General features: G+C 32.6%; 1 pseudogene; it reads right to left on the bottom strand.

Moving 5' to 3' along the window:
• LOC111386583 overlaps positions 1 to 2,031 on the bottom strand; it is an 11,783-nt pseudogene extending 9,752 nt beyond the window's left edge.
• Between the last annotated feature and the right edge of the window lie 4,178 nt (positions 2,032 to 6,209).

Below are 6,209 nucleotides of genomic sequence, written 5' to 3'. Positions count from 1 at the left end.
AATGATTGAATTGTGACTTAATCTCATTGAATTCATGCAATGTAGGTGTTTCTATGGAAATAGTGGAATTCAGGAGAAGAAAGTCGAAAAAGGATTAAAATGGAGCAAAGTGATAGTTCAGGGACTAAGGATGCAAATATTCGAAAGTTGAACTAAAAGACAACTCGGGAATGCAAATATGCTAAGTATGAACTCGAAAGCAATACAAGATGATTGGAAGAAGAAGGAATTGCAAAGGGACTAAAATGAATTAAACTGAAAGTTCGGAGACCAAGTTGCAAATAATTCATAGATGAGACGGGAAATGGAATGAAGATTCAAGAGTGTTAGAGGTCAATCGGATGAGGAAAGGAGTCACGAGGTGAAATAGGGTCGAAGTATTATCAAGTATCAACTTTAAGGCGAAAAAGCTATGTTCGTGATTTTTAGTATCTACTTGAGATCCATTTTTGACATAGTAAACATCAGACTTTGAGGAAGCCTATTTCTATCAAAAGTGTAGATCTTTGAGTTTTCTTCACAATGCACTTTGAATCACTTCAACCGGAGATCAGGAGAGAAAGTTATGACCAAACTACTAAACGCTGTCCAGCGGAAAGAATTGTATAACTATGCGGTCGCATAGTATAAATTCTATGCGGTCGCATAGAAGCCTCCCGAGAACTTTTTCTCAAATTTTTTTACTCTATGCGACAACATAGAAATGTACTATGCGGTCGCATAGTATAAATTCTATGCGGTCGCATAGAAGCCTCCCGAGAACTTTTTCTCAAATTTTTTTACTCTATGCGACAACATAGAAATGTACTATGCGGTCGCATAGGTATAAACTGGGGGCCGTTTTGCAGTTTCCTTATACGATTGAAACTCCTTTGGTAACCTAATTTCCACGCGATTTAAATACGAAAGAATATCCAGAAGAGGGGGATAACGTAATTGGAGGCACAAAAACACAATTTTGGAGGATTTGGAGAGGAAGAACAAGGCAAAAACAAGGCAATCCACTTCAAGATTCAAGATTTCACTTCAAGAATCAATTGGGTGATGTTCTTCCTTGGTTTTAATTGTTGTTTTTCTTTATTTCCAATTATGTTAGGCTAGACTTTCATGTGCTAGGAGATCGATGTACCATGTGATTTGAGTTTTATATTTCTAGTTTTGCAATTTGACATTAAAACATATTTCTTTTGTTTTGAATGATTTATATGCATTTATTGTTTCCGCAATTAAGGGCCCGTAATTGTGTGAGTTTGGGTGATTTATTCTTGCATTCGAGAGAATTGGAATAGATTCGACATAATATAAATCATCGTAGGGTCCGATAGGGGATAGAAATATACCGCTATGCCCTACGTGAATCTTTAAGTGTTCATAAAACTACATGCATTTTTACATATGCACTTGTCATAGAAATATAGGCCGGTGGTATGTAGAAATAGGTTTGATACATCTAGAGAGAGAGTATTGGATAGACTTAGGAACATTGATTCGTCAACAATTGAATTATGTTGTCATATTGTGAAACTAGAGTTTAAAGTGATAATTGCATGGGAAGTCGTGATCCTAGTGTGTTTAATTTCTATTGATTACAACAAACGTGCGTTCTCAACAATTGATTTCATTTTAGAGTTTTAAATTATTGTTTTGCTTATTAATTTCATTACAATCATAAAAGCTGCATAAGTAGGGTTTTCTTTCCAATTTTAGAGTTTTAATTAGGTTCACATTCATTTTGAGTAATTTGGTTTCGGTTAAGGTCGAATAAGTAAAATTGAGCTAACCAATCTCTGTGGGATGATACTCGGACTCATTTAATCCACTTTATTACTTGTTAACGAACCGCACACTTACGGTAATTTAAATCGAAAGAAAATATTTCGTGAACACTCAACACAAAAAAAGAGATCAGACAAACTAAATACATAAAGGAAAGTGCAAACTATGAGATCTCAAAATTTTAGTAAGGACTTTGAAGAATGATCGCTGGAGAAACTTAGCGTTATCATAGTGTACATCTTTCATTAAATAAAGTAATGAGTAATGCTATTTGCAGTCGTTCACTGTTGCAGTCACCATACATGGTATACATGTTGCGGTTAGTGATTTGATGCGTAAGGAAATAAAAATTACGACATTGATGCATCAAATCACTAACCACTATATGTATGTCACGTAGGACAACTGTGACAGTGAACGATTGTAAATAACATTATTTGATATTAAAACATACTGAATCTGCGTACCTTCATGTAACTGGGTTATTGTGAAAAAATAGAGGAAGGGAATTTGAGTTTTAGAGCGAATCTATTTGGATTTGCAAGAATTTAGAGGCAAAGCAATTTTTGATCAATTTTGTTTGGTGTAAAAACTATACACCCTTACAACCCCTCACAATGAGGACCTATAATTTTTTAATTCATATGGATCCCTCAACATGTGAGGGAAGGGTCTATACACCATGGTATACAAATGGCTTTATCCAATTTTGATTTGTGTTCAAGACCAGAAAGCTTTCCCCTCTCCTTTGATAGTAAAAAAGGGGTTAGTTCTTCAGATTTGTTACGAATTTTTTTTTTCAAGTCAACAGCCAATCCAACCATGTTAATGTGCCGAAATACTTTGATATAATGTCGCATGACAGTTTATTATTGGACTGTTTAAAATGCAATCATTTTTTCCATCAAATCACTTCTCGCCACCTAGGATTCTGACACTACTTCTATCAATTTTCTTATGTCAAAGTAACATTATTCCCACCAAATATTCCTTGTCTAGGATTATGCTACTTGTACATAAAAATTGTACACTAGCGATTACATAAAATGATGTTGAGGGAAAAAATTGGATGAAAAAGTTGACTAAATTTTAAACTGACAAATGATAGAATTATATGTGACATTATGTAAAATTTGATATACATGTAGCAAGATCCAATTGTCTACATTGTTTAAGTATGAAAAAAATAATCAGCATAACATTTTGGGATTAGAAACTCTTAGTCGAGCTGATGGCAAAATCAATTTTTTATTCGAGATTTTTTGCCCAATTCACCAAGGAATATTTTGAATGTTATTGGCTGATAGCTTACTACTAGGGTAGATCAAGCATTGGAATTATGTAACCATGCTATGGTAAAAAGTAAGTTAGAGTGAAGATATCAAAATTTTTATTTTTTTCTATTTATAAAATATTCTTTTCATTTAATTGAGTAAGTGTTTTATTTTTCATCTAACTTATCCATTATAACAGTTTACTCATCAAACTCCAAGTTGTTTCTCAATATTCACTCATTGTTGAGATATTGCACTCCATTCATCTTTTGTCAAATTATCCTTATTGCTGACTTATTGTACAAAAATTCCTTATGACAAATAATCTGGTTGAAAAAGTACAACTCAACCAAATCATTGAAATATCATATTTCATTAGTCATCCAACTTACACTATAGCCACAATTTACTCATCAAACTTCAAATTGCTTCTTAATGATCACTCATCTTTGAGATGTTGCATTGCTTTCATTATTCGTTAGATTTCATTTCCTTCATTGTTAACGTGTCGCGTGAAAATTCACGTAGCAAGTCACGACTGTAAAAAAGTTACAACTTATCCAACTCACCAAAATCGTCACGTGTGAAATGCTACTTTCATGATCTGATAAACTTCTCTTAAACCCCAATTGTTCGTCCCAAATTTTAGTCCGAAAAAATCCTAGCACCCAATTCACTATTTCACCCCACATATAACTAATTTTGTATTAAGACATAATTGATTATTGAGAAGGATGCGAGAAGCTAATACTTATAAAGTCCTATCCCCCAATTGTACAATCTAATCCGACGTCTCTCTAATCCTGATCTTTCATTTTATGCAAGTTTGTATCCGATTATTTATGAATGAAATATGGCCTAGAAGGTATTCCAGTTATACACCAACCGTTGGAGTACAATAAAATTTTCTTTCTTAAAATGCTGGAACACACACCTATAAAATTAAATATTGTAATTAGAGAAATACGGGACCAATAGTACAACTAGGGGGATGGAGCTTTAAAAATAATAGCTTCTTGCGTACTTCTAAATTATCAGTTATGTCTCAGCACATAATTTCACTGTGCATGGATAAGACGAGTGAATTGGGGGCTAGAGTTTTCTAAGGCTGAAATTTTGGATGAACAATTGAAGCTTACAGAAGTTTATGGGCCATGGAAGTCACATTTTGTATATGACAAATTTAATGAGTTGGATGGTTTGATTGGGTTGTAATTTCTTTAACGATTGTAACTTGTCATATAGAATTTCCTATGACACACAAAGAATAGTATCTAAATCTGTAGCTGATGAGGATGCTGTTGCAGTGGCTGAGTTTGTGATAGTCTGAATTCATTCCCTTCTTGATGTAGAGAATTGTCCACCTAAGAGAATCACAAGTTTACTAGGAGTAGGCTTCCCACCCCAATCACATGTAAATATTTCGTGGCATCGGTGAAAAAGAATAAATGGATAAATTTTTCAGATACTAACTATGTCTTTTCTCATCCGTCGTCCTTTGGGTTGTCTATTGTCAACCCCTTGACTGGATGGGTAAGAAGGTGGTGGCATCCAACATGGCGACTTATACTTGCCTCACGATTGATGTATTCGACGATGATAATGGCCCAATCCACTTCCCAGAGAAGCCAGTTGCTTTAGAACTACCCACTCATGAGTTGTTCTTCAACTTGCAGCATACCAAGCCCTAGCCCGGCCCGATAACTAAGTAGTGACGACGGGAATGAAATCTAGCAGATGATGGATGCAATGCAACGCTTCAAAGATGAACGACCATTGAGAAGCATTTAGAAGCTTTGATAAGCGAATCGTGATCACAAAGTACAAGTTGAATGAGTAATGAAATATTTTTCTTGAATAGTTTGATTAATTGTAATTTTTTTAACGAACATAACTTGTCACATGATATATTCGTGTGACCCATGACCAACAAGGAGAATGGAATCTGATGAATTATGGATAAAGTGTAATGTTTGAAAGATGAGTACCGTTGAGAAGAAATTTTAAGTTTCATCAGTAAACCGTCATTATACTATAAGTTGAGTGTGTAATGTAACATTTTACTCCATTTTACTAGCATATTTATCTACAATATATTAAAAGTGTGGATTAAGGAGAAACTTTTGAATACCAAATCTACCATTATATATTTACCTATATGTCTAATATACCCTCATTTGGTTTACAAAAAGAAAATAAGAAAAATAAAATGAAAGGTTGCATTAATATGCTATATTTATTATTTACCCTTATTCAAAATTTGTTTTGATTGACAATTAATAAAGCATATACCTAAGTTTAGATAAGATGAAATACCAAATGATTCAATTTATTTCCTCTAAATAAGATAATTAATAATTATTATTTCTTTTGAAAGTTAAGTCAATTAATTTCCACTAAACACAATTTTTAGTACACAATTAATAAAAACATTATTACATACAATTAAAAGAAATAATAATACTACATATATAATTAACTACGGAATACTAAATGATTCAATTTATTTCCTCTAAATAAGATAATTAATAATTATTATTGCTTTCGAAAATTAGGTCAATTAATTTTCACTAAACACAATTATTAATAATTATTTAATAAAAATATTATCACATACAATTAAAAGAAATTATATAAATATTTTTTTTTCCAGAAAACAATAGTATGTAATAATATTTTTTAATCATTATTGAATATGTGTTATTGTCTTAATTTACCTTCATTGAAATGAGAAAAAACTAAAAATACTTGCAATGAAAATGAAAATCGTATAATCACAAGGGAAAATCGAAGTGAACAATTTTTAAAGAAATGAAATAATCACACAAATAAAATATCATTCATTACCCTTAAAGAAATAGTTAATGGTATATTTTTTGCTCTTCAAAATTGAATAGTAAGTAACTAATTATTTGAATAATGATTAACATGATTAAGAACATTATTGGTTCACATTCATTTGCAACAAATTTTAAAATTTATGCCCATGATATAAAATAGAAATGTCTCAAATGTTAATATATAGTAACAAGGGAGCTGACCGCCCCATTGACAGAACCCCACCAATAGGGGGTGGGGCCCTTTTTTGGCGAGAGACCCAACCCAATTGGGGGGGTTCTGTCAAGGGCGCGGTTAGCCCCTTTGTTACACCAGCAATTT

The sequence above is a fragment of the Olea europaea genome, unplaced genomic scaffold (assembly GCF_002742605.1).
Source record: "Olea europaea var. sylvestris unplaced genomic scaffold, O_europaea_v1 scaffold363, whole genome shotgun sequence".
Lineage (NCBI taxonomy): Eukaryota > Viridiplantae > Streptophyta > Magnoliopsida > Lamiales > Oleaceae > Olea > Olea europaea.
This window is presented reverse-complemented; position numbering and strand designations above follow the sequence as displayed.